This window comes from Notamacropus eugenii, chromosome 1, assembly GCF_028372415.1.
Source record: "Notamacropus eugenii isolate mMacEug1 chromosome 1, mMacEug1.pri_v2, whole genome shotgun sequence".
Classification (NCBI taxonomy): domain Eukaryota; kingdom Metazoa; phylum Chordata; class Mammalia; order Diprotodontia; family Macropodidae; genus Notamacropus; species Notamacropus eugenii.
The window spans coordinates 73,482,844-73,507,263 of NC_092872.1; the positions used below are offsets into that span (position 1 = coordinate 73,482,844).

A 24,420-nucleotide genomic window follows, 5' to 3' on the forward strand; every position below is an offset into this window, starting at 1 on the left:
ATAGGAGAAAGAAACTGGAGAAAGGAGGTAATGAGAAACAGGGAAGAGATGGAATGGTGAGGTAGATAGAATGGCAAACTTTGAATCAGGAAAAATTGAGTTCAAAACTTCCCTCAGACATTTAGTGGTCTTGTAACTGAGTCCCTTACCTTCTCTCAGTCTCAGTTTCCTCATCTCTAATATAGAGAGAACATCTGTCTAACAGAGTTGTTATGAAGATCAAAGAAGATAAAATACGTAAACCATTATGCAAACCTTAACTCTATCCTTTCATCTATTTTTTTCTCCCAACATTTCTCAGGTTTGTCACTTTCTAATTCTATTGTTTCCACCCTAGTCCAGGTCTTTATCACATTATACCTTAATTATAATAAACTTTCAATATGATATACCTGCTCTACCCTTTCCCAAACTCCCTTAAGTCCCTTACACTAGTGTTCTTAAAACAGCTCTCCCATTATGCCCCACAGGAACTTATATAGTCCCTCCTTTACTTAAAGGATTAAACTCCAGCTTCTTAACCTAGCATTTAAGGCCTTATGTAAACTGTACTTACCAGAGTTATCCAAACTTATCTCATACTATTGTCCAACATGGAGCTCCTGTTCTAAGTATGCTAGTGAACATATTCACCTTTTAACGCCAATCTCCTTGCCTCCCTTGTCATTTTTCACTGGATCCACACGTCTATATTTCCCTTTTCTTTCTTCTCCCATGGCATAAATCTCAGAGTCAAATTCATGTACACTTCTCTGCCCAATGTATCTTTCATTTTGGGGGGTTGCTATAGTACTTATTATCTGTAATACACACAGTAATGCTAGATTGTACATTTCATTTCTCTCATTCCATATGTTTTATCTCTCTAATTTTAAGTTCAAGGAAGGAATCATATTTTCAATTATTTTGTACTCTGTTGCATTGAACTGTAGTGGACATTGCTTAACAAATTCTCATAGATTTTCTTGAATATATGGATTATAACAAAATAGTACTAGTCACCTTTTCAAAATTGGTTTTCTGCTTTGCATTTGATTAGACTGACAATAAGAGCAATTGAGTCTACTCAGAAACAATCTAGATGATGGTGATAACGTAGTTTTTAAAAAAAAAAAAAAAAAACAATGGAAAGTGCCCTTTACTTGCAAATTTAGCAGAAGTCCATCCCTCCACTCTTCAACATGCCCCATATACCTATGTGGGGAGTGAGAGCTATTCTCCTCTTTTACCAAACTGTGGATGGTTGCAATCACAACATTCTTTTTTTTTTTTTTTTTTTTAGCTTTTAACATTCATTTTCACAAAATTTGGGGTTACAAATTTTTCCCCTTTTCTCCCCTCCCCCCCCAAACGCCAAGCATTCTAATTGCCCCTATGACCAATCTGCTCTCTCTTCTATCATCCCTCTCTGCCCTTGTCTCTGTCTTCTCTTTTGTCCTGTAGGGCCAGATAGCTTTCTATACCCCTTTACCTGTTTTTCTTATTTCCTAGTGGCAAGAACATTACAGTTGATCCTAACACTTTGAATTCCAACTTCTTTACCTCCCTCCCTCTCCACCCCTTCCCTTTGGAAGGCAAGCAATTCAATATAGGCCAAATCTGTGTAGTTTTGCAAATGACTTCCATAATAGTTGTGTTGTATAGGACTAACTATATTTCCCTCCATCCTATCCTGTCCCCCATTACTTCTATTCTCTTTTGATCCTATCGCTCCCCATGAGTGTTGACCTCAAATTGCACTCTCCTCCCCATGCCCTCCCTTCTATCATCCCCCCCCACTCTGCTTATCCCCTTATCCTCCACTTTCCTGTATTGTAAGATAGGTTTTCATACCAAAATGAGTAGGCATTTTATTCTTTCCTTTAGTGGAATGTGATGAGAGTAGACTTCATGTTTTTCTCTCACCTCCCCTCTTTATCCCTCCACTAATGAGTCTTTTGCTTGCCTCTTTTATGAGAGATAATTTGCCCCATTCAATTCTCCCTTTCTCCTCCCAATATATTTCTCTCTCACTGCTTGATTTCATTTTTTTTTAAGATATGATCCCATCCTCTTCAATTCACTCTGTGCACTCTGTCTCTATGTGTGTGTGCGTGTGTGCATGTGTGTGTGTGTAATCCCACCCAGTACCCAGATACTGAAATGTTTCAAGAGTTACAAATATTGTCTTTCTATGTAGGAATGTAAACAGTTCAACTTTAGTAAGTCCCTTATGACTTCTCTTTGCTGTTCACCTTTTCATGGTTCTCTTCATTCTTGTGTTTGGAAGTCAAATTTTCTTTTCAGCTCTGGTCTTTTCATCAAGAATGCTTGAAAATCCTCTATTTCATTGAAAGACCAATTTTTCCCCTGAAGTATTATACTCAGTTTTGCTGGGTAGATGATTCTTGGTTTTAGTCCTAGTTCCTTTGACTTCTGGAATATCCTATTCCATGCCCTTCGATCCCTTAATGTAGAAGCTGCTAGATCTTGTGTTATCCTGATTGTATTTCCACAATACTTGAATTGTTTCTTTCTAGCTGCTTGCAATATTTTCTCCTTGACCTGGGAACTCTGGAATTTGGCCACAATGTTCCTAGGAGTTTCTCTTTTTGGATCTCTTTCAGGCGGTGTTCTGTGGATTCCTTGAATATTTATTTTGCCCTCTGGTTCTAGAATCTCAGGGCAGTTTTCCTTGATAATTTCATGAAAGATGATGTCTAGGCTCTTTTTCTGATCATGGCTTTCAGGTAGTCCCATAATTTTTAAATTGTCTCTCCTGGCTCTATTTTCCAGGTCAGTTGTTTTTCCAATGAGATATTTCACATTATCTTCCATTTTTTCATTCTTTTGGTTTTGTTTTGTGATTTCTTGGTTTCTCATAAAGTCATTAGCCTCCATCTGTTCCATTCTAATTTTGAAAGAACTATTTTCTTCAGTGAGCTTTTGAATCTCCTTTTCCATTTGGCTAATTCTGCTTTTGAAAGCATTCTTCTCCTCATTGGCTTTTTGAACCTCTTTTGCCAATTGAGTTAGGCTAGTTTTCAAGGTGTTATTTTCTTCAACATTTTTTTGGGTCTCCTTTAGCAGGGAGCTGATTTGCTGTTCATGCTTTGACTTCATGTCTCTCATTTCTCTTCCCAGCTTTTCCTCCACCTCTCTAACTTGATTTTCAAAATTCTTTTTGAACTCTTCCATGGCCTGTGCCCATTGAGTGGGCTGGGACACAGAAGCCTTGATTTCTGTGTCTTTGCCTGATGGTAAGCATTGTTCTTCCTCATCAGAAAGGAAGGGAGGAAATGCCTGTTCACCAAGAAAGTAACCTTCTATAGTCTTATTTCTTTTCCCTTTTCTGGGCATTTTCCCAGCCAGTGACTTGACCTCTGAATATTTTCCTCACACCCACCTCACCTCCTGATCCTCCCAGCCAGTGTTTGGGGTCTGAGATTCAAATGCTGCTTCCAGCCTCAGGGCTTTGGGCGGGGGCAGGGCTGCTATTCAGTGTGAGATTAAATTCAGATGCTCAGGTGAGGGCAGGGCTGCCTCTCAGGCTCAGTTCCCTCAGGGAGTTTATGCACAGACCTTCAACAATGGATCCAGGCTCCTGCCTGCTTGGGGAGCCCTGGTCTGCCGCTGCCCCTCAGCTTCTGTCTCCCGAGGGGGCCCGAGCCATGGGGGCACCCCACTCCCCCCTCGACCCACCAAAGGGACTCTCTCACAGACCCCCGTCACCTGTGGGTGGAGGTACTTGTGCGGCCGCTGGAGATCCCGTCTCTGAAGCCCGCTCGGATCTGTTCCTCTCGGTGCCGTGGCCACGGCAGGGCTGTACTCAGCTCCCAGTCCCGGCGCCCAGTCCGCAGCACGAGGGACCTTTTACGAGAGGTTTGCAGGTCTCTCCGGAACAGAAATCTCCCTCGCTCCAATGTTCTGTGGCCTCTGGGTGCAGAATTCGCCGTGAGTTACTTCTTTGTAGTTGTTCTATGGGTTGTGGGTTTGGAGCTATGTGTATGTGCGTCTTTCTACTACGCCATCTTGGCTCCGCCCCCCAATCACAACATTCTTCCAGAGCCTATGTAAGAAATAAAATAAATCTAATACTTGAACCTTCCTTTCCTTTGCTATGTATCACACCTTAGTTCTTGTCCTCATTACTTCAAAAGCTTCCTAACTTGTCTCCTTGGTTCTAGTGTCTCCATGTGCACGTATGTGCATGTGCATGCATGCATATGTGTGTGTGTGTGTGTGTAAAAGGATTAAACTTTCCAGTTCTTCTATTTCTTTTTTGAGACTATATCTCCCTGCCTCTTCCATCGTGGAAGTGCAGCAGCCACTTATGAGCTGAATCCGACTGCTAGTTGATATGGGAACTTTCACCTGCCTTGTTTTGGACATGCTGAATTCACTCCTTTTGAGCATCCAGCTTTCTCCTTCTCACATCCCTTCCCAATACACATCACTCATAGATCACTATATTTTATGCATGACTGAGTGTGAACACTCCAAAAGCTTTAACCCTATGGTGCTCAAAGTTCTAGAATTCAAGTGAGTAACCAGCCTCAGCTCTATCACTAGCAGGGATTATAGATGTGAGCCACCAGTCCTGGTCAGCCTTCCAGGTATGAGATACTTTAATTCTTTCATTCTACCAAATACCATACACACAATCGTTCATCTCACAATTTAGTCCCTTCATTATTTTGCACCATTTATCTTCATAGTCTTATTCCCATTTGCCCCTAATGTACCCTCCCCCTTCAGCCACACTGATTCTCTATTTCTCCTTCTCCATACATTCATACCTTCACATTCTTTACTCATGTCATTCCCTCTGCCCAGAATGCCTCTGTTAATTCCAATCTCTGCCTTCTGAAATCCTACCCATAATTCAAGTCCAAATTCATATGCCACCTTTGCCACAAAACCATCCCTGATTATTCCAGACAGAAGTAATCATTACCTTTGTGGTAAATCCTTTAACCCTTGGTGCATCTCTTGTGGCATTTGATACATTTTTTTAAATAAAAATATGGTTATTTGCACATATATATCTCCCCTGACCAGATATTAATTTCCTTGCAGGGAGGGTGGTCCCCAAGTTGTTCATCTTTTTCCTCTTTCTCAGAACCACTAAAAGAAGAGGCACTCAATAGATGTTTGTCAAGAGAATGAATTAATTACATAGCACATTCCAGGATCTGAATAGAATTCTCATTTGGAGGCATTCAAGAGAGACCTGGCAGTCACTAGGCTGGCAAAAAAATGGTTGCTGTAAGCCAAACAAAGAGGCTTTGACCATCATGACAGAACCTACTAGCATGGATGCTCCGCAGGGGAGATGATAGAGAGAATTATCATCTAGCTCAAACAAGCAGATGGCTCAGCAGCCATGCAACCTAAAGATGTCATTTGCATGTTGAGAAACAGAAAACTGAAGACAATCAGCTTCCTAACAACCAATAACACAGCCTTTCTTGACCATTGTAGAGTAAAAAGTTTTCTTTTCTCTAAAATTTCCCTTTAAAAATCATGGAATTTGAGACCTAAGGAATTTCCTAAGCTCTTATTCTAAAATAAACTAGGAAAAATTATACTATCCAGCTGGTCTCTCATGAGAACTGCATTAACAGTTTATTAATTACAACAAGTGGGAGAAGGCTCCAACCTGGGGTGACTCCTAATTATATCATGCATCAAATCTAAACTCCTCAGCATTTGTTCATAGGACTTCCATTAATTAGCTCCCTCTCTCCATCTGACTACCCTCATCTCCTGTACCAGCTCAGCTTGGACTTCTCTGACCTGCCAAGTAAACCTGCTAGCTGTCATCCCCCTGCCTAGAGTTTACTTACTCCTACCTCTGAGTCTTGGGGCTTGTCATTCTCCCTGCCCAAACAAATCTTCTTTCACTAAGCCACAGCACCTGGATGACTAGCTGCATGAGAATCTTTCAATTCTAGCAGAAGTGTAGCTCTTCAAGTTAATGGCTTAAAGTAGAATCAACAAGTTTTGTTTTTCTTTTCCTACCAAGGTCAATGACTAACTGAATAAAATATATATATGTGTATGTGTATATATATATATATACATATATATATATACACATACACATATATATATTTTAAATCTGTCAAAAGCTACATGAAAGTAAGACATGGTCTGTGCTAGAGCATGGGAATGGGGGAATGAGTCAGTGACATAAGATGAAGACAGAGGAAAGAAGAGCTGGACAATACAATAAGTGAAGAGATCCTGGCTCAGGATCCCACTTCTGACATTGACTATATGTGGGACCCTGGGCAAATTGCTTTGTTCACTGAAGTTCAATCTGCTAATCTGTAAAATGAAGAAACTAGAGTAAATGGCCTCTGAGGCTACTATCTGATTTTTAGTATCCCACCTGTCCTGATTTTGTCTTCTACTAACTGAGCAAGATGCTTCACTTCAGTGAACCTCAATTTCCTCGACTATTTTAGGGCATCTCAAAGTCCAGAAGTTTTACTGCCAGTCACATATATTTAATGAAAAAAATTTGGTAAAAAAAAAAAAAAAAGCATTGAACCACAAGACCAATGCCTCCTTCCCCTCAGCTCCTTGAGAATTCTCTTGCTCTTTGAGCTGTTGTTGAGTCATTCAGTCTTTTCCCATTCTTTGTGACTCCATATGGGGTTCTCTTGGCAGAGATACTGGAGTGGTTTACCATTTTTCTCCATTAAATTAAGGCAAACAGGGCTACGTGACTTGCCCAGAGTCACACAGTTAGTGAGTGTCTGAGGCCAGATTTGAACTCAGGTCATCTTGACTTCAGACCCAACACTATCCACTGAGCCACTCACCTGCCTCTCTTTTGTTCTTACCCTGCCCCTTTTCATTTGCAAGGGAAACCCAAAATACCTTGTGGGATAATAAAGGACTTTAGAAGCAGATGGCATTTGGCAATTTTTTGAAAGCCAGATGGTGAAATGATTTTGAATGGATTTAAGCTGGATATCAGGAACTGAAGAAAGCTAAAAAGGACTTTCCACTTTAAATTAAGTAGAAGTTTAGACCAGAGGTGTTGCTCCTAGCAAGTAGGAAAAAAGTAGGTTCAAAGAAAGATTGAATGCCTGTAAACTGGGCTTGGCTGGTTGGCTGACTGCTCCATATTCCAAATAAACTTGGCCCTTGAAGGCTAAGACTCATCTTTGGAAAAGAGAAGATACCCACAGATAAGACTCTGAGAACTGGCAAATTCTTCTCCCTGTAGAGACCAGACAACAGAACGTTTGATTTTTGTGGGTTTTTTCTTATTTTGATGTCCAAAAGTGTGATAGGCTCACTAAAAAAATTGTATCTTAAGCTTCTGGGCCCTAAACTGAAAGAGAGATCACAGAGTCTGTTCTTATTCTTATGGAGAAAAAGTAGCATCTCAGTTGAGAATCCAACTGAAACTAGGAAGCTCGAAGCAGAGAAAAGTTCCACCAAAAAAAAATGTCCAATGGAACTGTAACCCCAAAGTAATAGAGCACCACATGAGACCAACAGTGAGCAATTTCCAAGAAAGTCTACACATGCAGGAGTAATGTCTAGTGATAACCAGAAGACACTGGCGACTCTGTAGCAACAGAAGTATGAGTTATCTCTCTACCTATGTGCTCTAGACCCATTACACATGTACCCTTCCACTCATGTGCCTTGGCCAAATGAGTTTGCCATATTGGTACTCTCCATGTATATTCCCCAAGCATATTAATTTCTCCCACAGCTAATATATTTGTGAGAGAAGGTGTCCAGGTTCATGGGAGAAATATCCTAATGCTACTTTTCTTTCTGTGTTATTTCATTGAACATCTTTGATATAGACAATTGTATCCTCCACATGGCTAATAAAGGAAAAATGTCGGAAGGGATTTGTGAGCCATGATTTTGAGAGAATTTTGAATGTAAGATCATTTGTCTTGAGACTCATATGCCAGTGAAGATACCCCCAAAACACTATTCCTCAAACCTAGAACTAACACAGGGTCACTGTTACCTCTCTCCTATAGACATCTGTAGCCAGAACAATGAAACTCATATGATCAAGCTGAGGTACCACCCCAAAAAGAATCCCATAGCCTTTATGAACAAACCAGGGCTGAGCATGCCACTTGTCTTGAGCATCTATGTCAGAGTGGGATACAAGAAATGAGCAACAAAGAATCCAAAGGCTACAACCCTAGACACATACAGCAAGGTTTTTCTCATTTATAATATATCAAAAATAATATTATACTCTTTATCCCAGAGGGTGATGGGGAAGAAAGTGCTTTGCAAACTATTAATGCCTTATATTAATATGAAATGAATTTGTTATAAATACTTTCAGCTAGCATTCAAAATTCTATTGCAATTCTACCTAAAGGAATAGATAAAGAAGCTATGAAATATTTCAGTTGCCAGAAAAATTATTCAGTTAAATAAATGATAGGAAATCATTTATTTACAGATAGACCTCAGAGATCATCTGGCCTGAGCCAGGCATTTGAGAGATGAGGAAACTGAAGCATGGAAGGTTGAGCAGACTTGCTGAATACTGCATAACTACTTAGATTATTGCACTTAGATCTAACTCAACTGCTTCTAATGATCCTTACCCCAAACCAATAATATTATGAAGTTCTCATCTAAAACTTTATTCAGGTTTTTGTTTATATCATCTCTTCACAACTAGTAATTGAAATCAGGAGGAAGGTGCTTCACAGAGTGGACCTTCACTAAATATTTACATGATAAATGAAAATGGATAATTAAATATTATGCGGAGATATAACTATTTATTATGTCATATGTAAATATTCTAGAATAAAGAATAACATTGCATTATTCCCAACTGAAAAAGGTGAAAGAAAAATAATTAGACTGAATTGCCTAGTGTGAAAGAGTATAGAATGGATTTCTTTACTGTATCTCTTGTGTGAATCATCAGAAAACACACCCATTAAGAGGGAGGTTTAGCATTGCTCAGATTTTCCTTTGATCTATCCCAGTGTTTGTTATTCTTTTTTTTTTCATCATTTCAGTCTGCTTTAAAATGTGTTCCTCATAAGTTACTAGGACATGGAAACAGAAAATTACATATATGTAATTGAATAATAGGAAATAATAATGGGCTTACTAGAAAGATTTTTTTAAACTAGACTTGTGATTTCACTTGTGTAAGGAGCTCCCAATGAGGGAACATGTTCAGTCTGCAACTTATTTTCTTAGAGGTTGCCTTGGCCAATGAAAGGTTAAGGGACTAAGGTTAAGGTTAAGACATATGTTCAGTACATATCAGAGGCAGGACTTTAACTAAGGCCTTCCCAACTCCAAGGCCAACTATCTAGTCATCATAACATACTTTCTTCTGCATTCAGAACAGCACTTACTTCAGTCATTCAAGAATCCATAATTTTGTGGGTGAAAAAACTTCTTCTACCACTTTCTCTTCTGACCGCTTTCTACAATCTACTACATGATCTTTTTTAGAATCATAAGGACCAAAAAATTCATCATCCTGAGGCAAGCCCAGTGATGAGTCTCTCAATCATAGATGGGATGGAAGTTCCAAGGGTGGGGAACCTGAATCCTCAAGGCCATATGTGCCCTCTAGTCCTCAAGTGTGGTCCTTTGACTGAATCCAAACTTCACAGAACAAATCCCCTTAATAAAAGGCTGCAGGCTCCCCACATCTGGTAGACTAAAAACTACAGAATACTAAATTACAGAATTTGAGAGCAGAAGGGACCCCAATTAACATCTAGACCAATATGAATATGAAAGGAATGCTTACTCTAACATCCCTGAAAAATGATCATCCATCTACTGCTTGAAGCCCTCCACCAAAGATGACTACCTTTTATTTCCATCTTTGGACAGCTCCAATTTCCTCAGAAAGTAGGCTGTTTGTTGGTGGTGGTGGTGGTTGTTCACAGACATAAAGCCAAAATTTTTCTCTTTGCAATATTCACTCATTACTTTTGTTTCTGCCCTCTAGGACTAAATGGAACAAATCTCATCCATTAATATGGCAGCCATTCAAAAACTTGAACACAGTGAAAATGTCTCCTATGAGGATAAACTGACCATCTCTAGTTCCTTCAACCAATCCACAGATAATATGGACTCAAGGTTTGTTAATATCATAGTCACTGCCCCACCCCACTTTAGGACTCTTCATGTTAATAATAATGGTGAGGATGAAACTACCTCATTTTAGCTGCAATGCCTTAACTAGGCAAGAACACTTTTATGAGTGAATCATCCAATAAGAACAGATAGTGAACAGGACTGTGGTTTCCTTGAATCAATCAAAGCCATTGATAAGACTCAGTCACAAAATTCATGTAAAAATAATTTATCTCAGGTCCAGAAGGAGATATCCTGAGGGTCTCTGGAGGTTGGAGCAAGTATGGCACTTCCAGTTCACCTTTGAGTTGCAAAGGAAGAACTGAGTTGTGGCAGAGAAGGAAAATATAGAGGAGAGTCATTGACTTTATGGGTATCTCAGATCAAAGGATACTGTATGGGGAAAGTCTCAAGAAAAGGTAAGTTATTTCTTCTATCTGCTCCCTTGATGTTGACAAGTCAATCACTTTCCCACTGGGCCTGAACAGTCCATACTCGCTCTTCAATATTATGGCTCTACCTTTTGCTTTTTCTCCAGTTTTATGGCCACATGGTGTTTTCTTTTCTCCAAGAGGTATTTCTCACTAGCTCCTCTTTTTCTCTCTGAAAGGTTAAATTCAATCCCTCTCACCAATCCTTTAAAAGGCTTAGTCCAGTAATACTTGCCACCTCACTTCCCCTCCATCCCCACTTTTGAAGTGCCAAGAGATTCTACGATTTCCTCTCCATGGATACCATATAGAAGGATAGAGGTTCCCTAAAGAGGACTACACAGATAAACTGACTCTTTCTTGCCCATGGACCCAAATCTACTCTCTTATCTCTCTGCTCTTGCAGAGTCTTAAGGTCTGGCTTATAACTAGAATATCCTGACCCAATCAATAATCCCTAAATATCAAGAGCACATTAATCCTCTTTAATGAGAGTGACATGTATCAATAAGTACATAGATAACAAAACTACTTACTTCAAGGGCAATCATGATAGTTTATGGGTTATTTCACATCACGCGTTACTTGGAATTATAGTTGCCCATTTACGTGTCTTCTACATCTAACAACCTGTCTATTCTCTTGGACAGGGGTCCTGTCTTATCTAAATGGAGTACAGCAAAGAAGTTAATAAATGTTTATTGAATTGAATTTATTTAATCACCTCTAAAGGTATTATGAGGATCATGTGGGATTGTGTATTTAGGTATTTTATAAGTGGTATAAAAAAAAACCACCATATAAATATGCAATTATTACTCATAATAAGAATATCTCTGGACCTCAATTTTCTCATCTGTAAAATAAAGACTTTGAACTATATTATTTCTAAATTTACTTCCACCAAAAAAGCTAGGTCTAGGACAAGAAGGAAAAGAATAGACAGAAAAACAGAGAAGTAATGACAAAGAAGTAAAGGAACATAGAATTAAACAGAAAAGAAGATGGGAAGTTTAAAAGTCTTTGGTTCAAACTCTTCTTGTCATATCCTACCATTAACTTGGAATTAGGTCTTCAGAGTATCATTACTTTCACCTTTGCCCTTTAAATGCTGATTGTATGAAAAATCACCATTCACAGTTCTTTAGTCTCCAACTTCCAGACAAGGGCTCTGAATGGAAAGTAACAGTAACTACCAAGAAAGAGGGAAAGGCTTCTCTGCCAGGAGTGGGGAACTTTCTGCCTCGAGTCCACATGTGGCCTTCTAGGTCTTTGATTATAAAATTGGAGTCCAAGTTTTATAGAACAAATACTTTTAATAAGGGGATGTGTTCTGTGAAGTTTGGATTCAATCACAGGGCCACCCCTGAGGACCTAGAGAGTCACTTGTGGCCTCGAGGCTGCAGGTTCCTCTTGCTCTAGACTGAAGAAACAGGAATCATCATATTTTCATCAAATGGACTGGATGAAATTAAGGTGAGGAATAGCCAAATCAACCCAAGTCTTACTCAAAGAATGCAGTCTACCACTTGGGCTCTTCTAATACTCACTATAAAATCAGTTTTGTATGTAGGTGGATAGATACATAGACCAATAGATAAATAGATGATGGATGAATAGATACATACATACATGGATGGATAGACAGGTAAATGGATAGATGACAGATGGATGCAGAGATTTATATACCTGGATGGACAGATAGGTAAATAGACAAAAAAATAAAATCAATCTTCTGATTTTCCTAAGTCCATAAGTCTAGGGGCTGAAATCTTTAATTAACTGTATCACAATAGACAATCACTTCTTCTTTCTGAACTTTAGTTCACTCGTTTTGTAAAATTAAGGGTTAGCAATACAGCTACTAACTCTATACCCAATTTGATCACAGAAAGAGGACAAAGAGGTTCTATGTGGACAAAAATATTCCTACAAGTATTTCTAGTAGTGGCAAAGAACACAAAACTAATGGGGTATCTATCAAATGATGAAATGCTTCACAAATTATGTCATAAGAAAGCAATGTAATGGTTGTGATTGCTTCTCAAAGATGACCAAAATGACTTCATTGTGTTGAGGTCAAGGTTCAGTATGACTGATCACACCAATACAAGTGAGGAAGGCTCCACCACAGGTTAGGTACAAATAGTCCATATGAGCATTTGGAGTGGAGATGTCTCTAAATTTGTGCATCTCACATTTCTTTTGAGCTACTGCAACTCTGCTTCACTCATAGAGTGACATGGGCACTCCATGCTGGGCAGTCCTGTACCAGTGTCTCCCATGTCTCACAATCAATTCCAAAATTCTTCAGAGAGACCTTGAGAGTATCCTTGTATCTCTTCTAACCAGTATGTGAGTGTTTGCCTTGTGTGAGTTCTTCATAACATAGTCTTTTACACAAATGTATGTCTGTCATTTTTGAACAACATAACCAAACCATCAGAGTTGTGCTCTCTGCAGTACAGTTTGAATGCTTGGCACTTGAGCTCAAGAAAAGACCTCATTGTCCAGCACCTTATCTTGCCAAGGGATCTTAAGAATGTTCCTAATACAATTCAAATGGAAGTAGTTCAGTTTCCTGGCATGGCACTGGTATATTGTCCAGATTTCACAGGCATACAACCATGAAGTCAGCACAATGACTCTGTAGACTTTGATAGGCAGTCTAATACCTCTTCTTTCCCACACTTTCCTTTGGATCCTTCCAAATACTGAGCTAGCTCTGGCAATGTGTGTATCAACCTTATTGTCTATGTGTACACTCCTGGAAAGTGTACTGGCAAGTGAATTTAGCCACAGCATTCAAATTTTCTCCATTTGCTATAACTTATGGTTCCATATATGATTGGCTGATGGAGAACCTTTGTTTCCTTGATGTGAATTGTTAAGTCGAAATTAGCACAAGCAGCAAAGAATAGATCCTTACTTTGCTGTATCTCAGCCTCAGAGGCAGCAATGAGTGCCCAATCATCTGCAAACAAAATGTAACAAAATACTAGAGTGTTCTAAAAAATGATGAACAAGATAGTTTCAGAAAAAGTAGGAAAAAGTAATTTTAACTGATGTTACATGAAGTGGGTGAAACAAAGGGAAAGTTTATACTGTAGTAAAAACATTATAAAAACAAACAGCTTGAAAGAGTGAAGGAATTCTGATCAACACAAAGATCACCCATGATTCCAGAGGACATGACCAAGAGGTGATGGACTCAAAGTGCAGGAGACATACATTTTTAGACACGGCCAGCGTGTGGATTTGTCTCTGCTGGGAGCAGTGGTCAAAGAATTGAAACAGATTCTGGAGATTAAGTGCATGGAATTAGAAATGCTAGGGCTAAAATGACATCAAGGTATTGTGTAACCAAGACTGCTCCTGGGAAGAATCCAGCCCCAGCACCACGGCAGGGATCAATGTACCCAGGGTAACCTATCTCAGGCCTTGGGAGAAATCAATAAGGAACAATATAACACAAGACAAAAGTGGCCCAGATGATGAGATAGACAACTTCTGAAAAGGGAAGGAGAGCGATGGTGAGGGGGACTGCTGGGCAGGACACTAATTAACTCCTGGTATTACCCAGTTTCTCCCTTGTTTTCACAGTCCTATTCTAGAACCAAGAGCTGGATCCTAGATAGCTTTAACGTACCCATCCCCATTTCCTTTCCATAACCTTCAAGTTCAGGATGGGTAGATAGAACATCTATGTCTGGATGCTCAAACTTTTTCTATTCATTTATGATGTTAAATAAGCTATGTTGCTACAAGGACAAGAATGAGGTAAGAACATTCTCAGACACAAGGAAAAGGAGCCTAGAGCTAGACAGTGCTCTTTTATTATCTCAAACATTAATTTTGTGTGAACCCTTAGGCAATAATTCAGCACCCAGGCAACAACAGGCCTGTTTTTCATTTCTTTCTTTCTTTCTTTCTTTTTTTTATTGCTTAGAACATTGATGCTTTCTACTGGGTCCACCTAGGAGAATTTACCGCTGGAGGCAATCTCTTCTGTACACTGCAGAAATCTTAATGAGACCATTAAGATAATGATCAAAGTATCATGCCACCAGAGCAAAAATTATATATTTCCTACCTGGTTAAATAATTATAAAATGACACTCTATCTTCCTGTGAACTTAAGAAAAACAAGACAGAAGCTGCTATTGCTACAGCAACACCTCAAATATCACATAGGAAACCCACCAAATATATAAGCAATCTGCATCCGAGTCAGAGTTCGAAATCAGTCTGTGTCTAAAAGGCCTATGTGAAACCCAAAATTAAATTAATAAGGAAGCACAATCTCTATAAGTCATGATCTATTTCTGGTTGCTGGACCTTGCCTTAATCAGAAAGCACCATCCCTAAAACTAATGAGGACAACCACAATTAATATTATTTGCTAAGAACTCATTGGGCAGGTGTAACTTGAGGTTTTGTTTGTGCTATAGAGCATTTTTTTCACAATCATATCTAAACGGAAGGGGAAAATCTACATTGCCTCTCTCCCTAGTAGGAAAACCCAGAACACATTTTCCCACCTGCTTTTCCTTGTATCTAGACTGAAAAATCTCAGCTCAAAAAGCGATTGGTCAAAGCTCCTGCTAGGATCTGGTTATAAGAGTAGAGAGTTGGTAAGACTTACTCAAGACTGCAAATCTTTCACACAGGCTGCTGGGTAATCTTCTCCATGTAAATTATCCTCAGTGTTCCTTGTGATCTTGAACTTGACCTCAGGTTCACCTTGAAACCTAGTAGGAATTGGATGGCATTTTAATTTGTAGAATTTAGAAGAATGTCTTTTATGGAAAGAAGGTAAATGTGGTCAAATTGAACCAAATAAAAATAAGTAAAATAAAGTAAAAAAAAAGTAAAATAAACAAATATTTTCCTTAAGTCTATGCATCCTCCATGTCTCGTCATGTATCTAATGCATAATTCACTCTAAATGATAAGTGATTATTGCTGTTAGGATTGAAGACAGAAAGATTATGTTTTGTTCCATAAAAAAGCAATGGAGGTTTTCTGAGAAAAACTCAACTAGAAAGAGGAAAATCAAGAATCTAACCATTTTTATAGTTGTTTAAGCAAGGTAGGACATAAGAGGAGACAGGGATAGACACTGCAAATATGTCAGAATTCCTTGGAAGTTAATTTCACTTGTATCTGTTCTGTTACAAGTCAACTGTGAACTTTGAGCTGCATTTAACAAGAGTGCAGCTCAACACAGGAGCCAATATACTAATCATCAGAAGTCAAAAGATCACTATAGTAGACTACATGTCAATATGTACAGAAGGGAAGTACTGCATATATAGATGATATGGGTTTTTTTAAAGTTAAAAACAGTAAAAAAAGAAAAAAGTTATGTTTTTCTGTTTTGACAGCTGACTGGATAAGTCTATGCTTAAAGGTTTTATATGTAATCCAACATCACCCAATTTACCTAATAGTGTCCCAATCAAGCAATGACGTGGCACAGTGCTCAACTTGAAGCCAGAAAGTCTTGGGTTCAAATTTGACCTTAGACACTTACTAGTTCTGTCACCCTAGACAAGTCACTTAATCTCCATCTAGGGCAGTTTCATCAATTGTATAAAAAGGAATAATAATAATAATAGCCCTTACTCCAAAAATTATTCTAATGATCGTATGAATAAAGTGCTTAGCACAGTGCCCAGGACATAGTAGGTACTTCATGAATACTGCTTCCTTCCATCCAATCAAACAAATGCAAGGGCAGGGTCATCATTTCTTCTTAAGCTACAATAATCATTTTCTGTGCCCATGGGATACATGTGCAAAGTACTACATCCTTTTTTTGTACTGGTACGTGTACATTCTTTTAAACCGTGAATTAACAAAGAAGAAGGTATGTAAAAGGTGCAAATGAGTCTAACGTTGCCATCAGGCAGAATATTTGGAAACAGTGAGACGTGCCCAAATATTGCCAAAAGTTTAAACAAAACAAAATACTTTCACAGTTCTCACTTGAAAAAATACATCAGTGCTTGCCACAGCACTTTTAGGAGTATGTAAAATATACCGCCTACATTTATTCACTGTAAGTGACTAGGATATAATTCACTATGAAGTTGTTATAAAGAAGGAATGAGGATAGATTAACCTTTCAATGCCACCTGGTCTCGGGATTTCCCAATGTGTTAATGAATTTCAGAAGGTGGGAGCTTCAGATCCACTGACAGTACATTAATCTGGGGAAGTAGAGTGTAATACAGCCTCCAAACTCAAAGGTGAGTGGATCAATTTAGAAAATGTTAAATCAAATCTAAGTCATTGCTGGAAGATAATCCAAGCCTGCAAAATTGAAATGAGTTGAGGAAAGTGTTCCTCCCCTTTAGAAGCAAGACTCAGAAGGGTAGGTAGGTAGTTCCAAAAGCTATTCTCTCATCTCTTTCTCTGGAATCAGTCAACAGAGTACGTTGCCTATTCTTCCCTGGACCTCCTCCAGAAATGAGAACATGTGACAAAGACCTCTTTGGGAATGACAAGACCCCAGTGCTCTACTGTATGTCACTAACTATATAAATATATATATATATCTATATATAGATATATAGATATGTACGTATGTATGTATCCTAGAACCTGTATATACACATCAATATACATGTCAGTTTCTTGGAATTTAGAGGGTTGATAACAAAGTTGGAAAAAGAAAAAAACATAAAACTTCTTGTAGTGAGTACAGAGGAGCAACATGAAATAGTGAGTAAAAGGCTAGTCTCAGAGTTAGGAAACTTGGTTTGAAGGCCTGTCTTTGATATATATTGGCAATAGGATTATGGGCAAATCATGTAAGTACTCATAAGTATAGGTAACTCTCTTAGGAGTCAATATTCAATACGCATTTATTAAAGATGTACTATATGCCAGGCATTAGGTAAAGCACTGGGGATATAATAAAAACAAAAGATAAACTCTACCCTCAAGAAGTTTACAGTCTAAGAGGAGATGGCAATACACAAAAAGAAAATGAAAAGTGGGAGGGGAGCCATCAGAGAGGACATGCTTGGGGGGAGGGAGAATGATGTTTACCGAGTCAAAACCAAGCAAATCAGTTGATACAAAATGAAGAGTTTAGCTAGAAAGTTCTAAGCCTTCTATAAAAGAAGGTTTTGGGAGGAGTTTACTGCTTTGTCCTCTAGCTCTCCAACCCCAGGGAAGGAGAAATTGAGGAGGTATTGAATATCTAAGTTAGATGAACCCAAGCTGCAGAGTAAATGCTGAATTGTGTCAGTGGAGACAATTTCCACACCAAGGATTCTTTACATGGATGAAATAGTAGGTCTGGATCTCCCTCACACCAAGGGAAAAAAGAAAAGCAAAAAGAAAAACAAGCACTATGTTGATATTATAAATCTACTACAGAATATAAATGCTTTCTCTAATTGGCCTTTATTTTAATCACCAGAACCTAGCACAGGACTGGGCACATAATAAATAAATATCTGTTGATTGCTCAGTTTCTAGAAAATAATACTATTTAATGTCATTAGGTAAAGTACTCTTTAAATTAAACAATTTTAAGTCATTAAATTAAAATTAAAATATTCTGTGCAAGGCATTGGGATGAAAGAACAGATTTTTTTGTCCTCAAAGAGTTTACAATTTAATACACATACATAAGTTAAAACTGTGTAGAGTGTGATAAGGTCAAAGTAAAGAGCCAAACAAAAGGTTCTAGGAATAATCTGGGGAGGGAGAGATGACTTTAAACTTGGGGAGGTCAGGAAAGGTTCGTTTGAGGAAGTAGTGCCTTCTCCAACCACGAGAAACATTTCAAAGGCAATTATGCCGAGAGATTAGGTTCCAGACATCTTAAATGTCCTTTGTAAAGGCATGGAGCTGGAAAATGGAAGACAAGGTTGGGAAACAGCTAAACTCCAGTTTGGTTGGATTGTAGAGCAGATAAAGAGGAACACTGTAAAAGATGACTAGACACATAGAACGGACCCAACGAGTGGCACATCTTAAATGTCAAGGCAAGGTGTTTGTATTTTATTCTATAGGCCATAGAGAGCCACTGAAGATTTCTGAGCAGGAGAGTGACATAGTTAAAAATGCTAAGGACTATTAAAATGTCAAGTAGATGAGGAGAAAATGAAAAAGAAGCTTCAAGTATCTGATTTCATGGGCATAAAAGGATTTGTTCGTTGAAGTTTGGATTCAGTCAAAGGGCCACACTTGAGGACCTAGAGGACCTACGAGGTCTTAAGGCCATAGGTTCCCCATCCCTGGTACAAGTACTCACCACCACAAAGGTCACAAACCATCTCCCACTTAATTAAGTAGCTTTGAGAATCAATAGGGTCAAAACATTCATCATCCAACAGCCAATTTGGTGATAAGCCTCTCCAGAACTCAGCAAAGCTGAATCTCCAATATCAACCATGCAGCTCACCTTTGGGCCTTGACTTGAAGCTTGTCTAACTTGGTTGGAGCTATCAAGCATCATATTCTACTGGTCTAACCTTCCAAAACACAGTATCAAACCCATACCACAAAGAAACATTGGAATACCACTGTCTTAAATGCACAACATGGTGCTTCCACAAATATAATCCTGGTTCACTAAAGCTAAAACAATGAACAACAGCAGAGATAAGGGAAAAACCACACAATCATAGGTAGATTAGACAGATAGATATACATATGAGTATGTGTATGTGTGTATATGTGTACTATGTATCTTCTGCCTTGAGTATTTCCAATAAAGAAAAAAGAAAGGGAAAAAAACGGAATATCTTTCAGTCTGTGTCTAAACACATATACTCTTGTGATTGGATTCTGTATAAAAACAAGAACAAAAAATATTAGAACAGTAGTTGGCCATACCTAGTTTGCATTCTTGACCATTAACCAGAGGAAATAGGTTTATCACCTTGCATTTTCCCTTCTTCCCTACTGAATAGTTTAGCTCTACACTTGTTTGTGTTTGATCAAAGAACCATAGAATTTTAGAACTTAAAAGAACTTGTTAAAGAAATAAAGTCTACATAATTTCAACAATTTGCCTTATAGGTATGAAAATCCAAACCCAGAAAACTGCAGTAACCATCCAAAGTCCCATAGTCAGCCATACTTAGGAACTGTGGTGTGCTGGCAAATGTTCAACAACCAGATGTCTTTTTTAAAAAATGTACACATGAAACACTTTTAAGTTTAATCTGAATTACTCATATTTTTCCATGACCTTATTAAGTTTATTTGATCAAAATAAATCAAGTCCTGATTTATAGCATTTGATTTCTGTCACAATGAAAATTTACACTATCAGTTTGAACAAACCAGCACACACCTATCTGGGATTCAAGTTTCCTGTGTTCTACTTGGGTCTGTGCCCTTATCATTATATTATATCTGTTCCTAGGAATCTCTATGTGTTTAGAACTGGTAAAATGGATACTCAAAATAATCCTGGGAGGCAGGATTATCATTATCCCCATTTTATAAGTGAGAAAGTTGAGGCAGAAAGTGATTAGGTGATTTGTCCATGTTCACACAGCTATTTAGTATCTGAGACCAGATTTTAACTGAGGTCTTCCTGATTTCAGGTCAAATGTTCTATGTACTGTTCCACTTGGCATAAAAACTTAATAATAACTTCTAAAAACTATGGTAATTAAACCACTTTGAGATTTTTGTCTAACACCATTCAAATCAGCAAAAATGATTAAAAAATGGTAGCAATCAATGTTGGAAAATCTACGGAAAAATTGGTAGAAAGATGCACTGTTGTTCAACCCGGTGAAGTGGTCACACCATTCTGGATTCCAATCTGAAATTGTCAATAGATCTGCAGACATTTATTAAGTGACTAGTAGGTACTGGCATTATGCTAAATACTGAAATAAAATAATAAAATAATTATGAAAGAAAAGTAGTCAAGTTGTACATATCATCTGACCTAGCAATCTCATGCCCTCACTCACCTAGTCCTTGAGCAGGATTCACACTAAGATTTATTTTCCCTATAAATACAGTTCAAATATTCTAATAACTGTGTTCTTTTATCTACTATTTTTCATTATCAAATGCTTTCCTTCCTTAAATTTTGAGAACACAAAGCCATGCAACTGTCAGGTAATTAAATTTGGAAAACAAATTATATATAATTTCTATGACAATCACTCTTTAGTAAACCAATAAAAGAGAGAGCTCACTGAGCAGAATAATGATTAACACTTATGATAGTAATCATTACATCTTACACTTGGTTCTGTCATCAATTCAACATGAACTCAGTCTCACTCATTCTTCATATTGTCCCGAAGACAACAGAGTAAGGTAGCTCACCAAAAGAACTAATTTTATTTTTTTCTTAATGATTTAATTTTCTAAAGCACTTTGAATTTATCAAATGTACAAATAATTTTTCTTCCTTAATAAAAACTTTTAGAATAATACAGTTTTAAATCAATCAGATGGGCCAGAAAAATGACTTTCCTAATACAATTTATAACCCGTAGGGTCTTAGATTTAAAGCAGCAAGGAAACTTGGAAATCAATAGAGTTATGGATAGAGTTAGGAGAAAATTGAGAAGAGAATAAGAGATTTTAATTTTTAATTTTTTTTTTACCTCTACTCTGATATTCACTTTGATTTATGAAAAAGGAAAGTGAGACCCAGAGATGATTTGTAGCAGGTTCAGAATCATATAGGGTGGGGACAGTTAGGCGATGCAGTGGATAGAACACCAGCCCTGGAGTCAGGAGGAACTGAATTCATATACAGGCTCAGATACTTACTAGTTGTGTGAGCCTGAGCAAGTCACGTAATCCCAATTACCTCAGGGAGAAAAGAAATTATACAGGTTGTATGTAGCAGAGTTGGGACTGAAGTTCAGTTCTTCTCATTTCAAACCCAGAGCTGTTTCCACTCCTATAGGATATGGCTTACTTGTGATACAAAGTTTTTAAAACAAAAATACTCTCTTAAATTTTCCTAATCTGGCAAGGGTATGTTGAATTTGTACACAGGGAAAACATCATGAAATCAGAGAATGATAGATTTGGAAAGGATACAAGGTTAAGTGACTTGCCCAGGGTCCCACAGCTAGTAAATGTCTGAGGCCAGATTTGAAGTCAGGAAGATGAGTCTTCCTCACTCCAGATCTAGCAGGCTGTGCCACCTAGCTGCCCCAGATAAGTATTCTTCATGCAGGTCTTTGTCCAGGAAGTAGAACATTTTCCTTCCTCCTCTCCCTTTCCCTTAATTCTCTATGATTCCATTTAATTTGTCTAAGCCAACTCCTCCATAAGAAGTTGTATCACTATGATTCTCACTGCTTGATTTTTAGGTCCAAGCAAGCCTCACTCGCTCTTTGCTTGTGTTCTGATGTCTCAGAGTGAGTGTAAATAGCTATTGTTCTGTTCTGGTCAGAAACCCTGATGGTCTTCCCCTCTAGGATTGATTCTCTTAAGTAGACAAACTAGGTCATTTTTTGCCTCAGTTCTTACCTAGCCCTGAATCACTGAATGGGTGTTGCCTCAGACAAACTGAGACCTAGGAAAGACCTTAGCTTAAAAAGGTCAAGGTCTCCAATCACATCTGGGATCATCTATAGTCATCCTGACCTATGTCTCATCACTAAGCTCAGATGACTCTGGAGGAGAGATTGAGGCTGATGACTTTGCTCAGTTCTGCCTCACTTAAATCCAACTCCCAAGTCAAGACATTGCCCTCCTGATGTCACTGGTCTTCTTTCAGAATGAAGGACAGACAAAAACAACGATGATGTCACCCATACACCATTCTCTATTTCTTTGGATTTCTTGATCAGTTGATAAAATTAAAACCATACTTTGTGGTTTCCATAGACATCTAGCCTTGAATAAACTTGACCACTATTAGGGGAGCCTGTGTTAGCAACTCTGGTACTCAGGGGCATACACCATAGTATTTACTCAGGAAAAAAAAACAATAAAGAATTCATTTGAAGCAAGATGAGGGGAAAGATCTCAGATCTTAGGACACAAGATTCAAAGCAGGAGGGGAGAAGGCAGGGAGAACAGCTAGAGACTTCAAGGTATTATAAAGTCATTGTTGGAGGGCAGAGAAAGGTGGGGCAGACCAGGAAGGAGTTCACTTGTGCCTATAGTTATCCCTTCCACATTGAAACTTTCCCCATATCATGGTTACAACACATCATGGGTCAATATATGAAATTAAATGGGAATTTGAGGGCAGTTGTGTGGAAGCCACAGATAACATACCAAGGCCAGCAGATAACAGAAAATTTTTAGACACTCAGAAATGCATAAAGTTAGTGCATAGTATTGTATAACATCAACATATTCCATCTTTCAATGCCATAATAATTCAGACTTTTTCTCTGATACAAAGGGAAGGACAAAAATTTTTACAGGGATTTTCCAGATCATGGGGCTACTGTACCCCAATCCCTGCAACATGGAAGGGATAACTGTATTTATTTTCTTAATAACTATATGGTAAGCTCAGTTGATTCAATTTACTGAAAGAGTAGAAGTACTATCAGAACCCTCTACATTTCAGCACTCTGAGGAACTTGATTTCTTTGTCATAGTTAAAATCCTGTCTCTGGGTCTGCTTCCAACTCAGTGAAGTGAGAAAGACTAGATGCTGGTGAAGGTTTCATTCAGCACCAAACTTTTATGTTTCCATGTTCTTTGATGTCAATAAACTTGAAGCTTGGGACAGTTTTAACAGTCATACCAAAATTTTAAAGAAGTTGATTGGCCTAAAGGAAGGTCATTTTTTAATTCATATCAGGAAAAGACTTCTGTAGTTATGAAAAATCACAGTAAAACCATCTCCTTTATTAATAGGCCAACAGCCTTCACTAGTTCCTGTCTATAACCTTTTCATTAAGATTCAATTAGTCAATGCCTGAGTTAACACATTATGTTTTCTAACATCATAATTTATTTTTGCGTATATAAAATCACATCTTATCTCCCTACACAAGAAAAAGCAGAGTGAGAAACTGAGATGATTATCTGAATCATGAAGCATTTTCAAACGATAAAAGTAGAAGTGTGGATTGTTTCATTTTTTAAAACATGAAGACAATGATCTCAACTCTTAACTTCCTTTATACCGACACATGCAGCCTAATTCTTATAAATGATTTCAAATCTTTCCAAAGAAGAGATTCTCTTCCCTCCTTTGTTTCCTACTCATTCTGTCTGTATCAATGAGGAAATGGGCTTCCAGAAGTCAATATGTACCTGCCCCCTCTGGCAGAACTTCTTCTAACGCAGCCAATTAATGTGAATAATGAATCAACTGAAGCGGTCACTTGTGTTCAAGGCCACACTGTATGAGGTTAGAACTGTGTGAAAGATGCTGTAGGAATTCAAATAATACCACCATTTCAAGGCTTCATTGTGTATTCTAATTGTTGCTCAGGTGTTCAGCATGTCTGACTCTTTGTGACCCCATATGGGGCTTTTTTGGGGGGGTAGAGATAACTGTAGTATGTCCAGTTCATTCTACAGATGAGAAAACTGAAGCAAACAGGTTAAGTGACTTGTTCAAGTGGCCTGACACACATAGTAACTGTCTGAGGCCAGATTTGAACTCACAAAGACTAGTCTTCCTGACTCTAGGTCCTGAGTTCTATCCACTGTGCTATTTAATTGCCCCAAATACTAATTAGGACCAAACTAAAATCTATCTATCTTCCTATCTACACATACTACATACCTACCTAAGAGATGTAATTCCCCTTCTATTTCATGATCTCCCTTCTGACACAATGTATGAGTCAAAAAATACCAATATCGTTTTATAACTTAGGAACTCTGAGACCATTTCTGCCTTATTTCTATATTTAGAATCATAGAATATCAAGGCTGAGAGGAATGGGAGAACCAC

General features: G+C 38.2%; 1 protein-coding gene across 5 annotated transcripts in view; it reads right to left on the reverse strand.

The window, feature by feature from the left end:
- RASEF (RAS and EF-hand domain containing) overlaps positions 1–24,420 on the reverse strand; it is an 825,381-nt gene that overhangs the window by 548,388 nt on the left and 252,573 nt on the right. For all 5 annotated transcript variants that reach the window (XR_011966209.1, XR_011966208.1, XR_011966205.1 and 2 more), the window contains exon 17: positions 15,181–15,286. The gene's annotated coding sequence lies outside the window, so the exon portion shown is untranslated. The remainder of the gene's footprint in view (positions 1–15,180; positions 15,287–24,420) is intronic.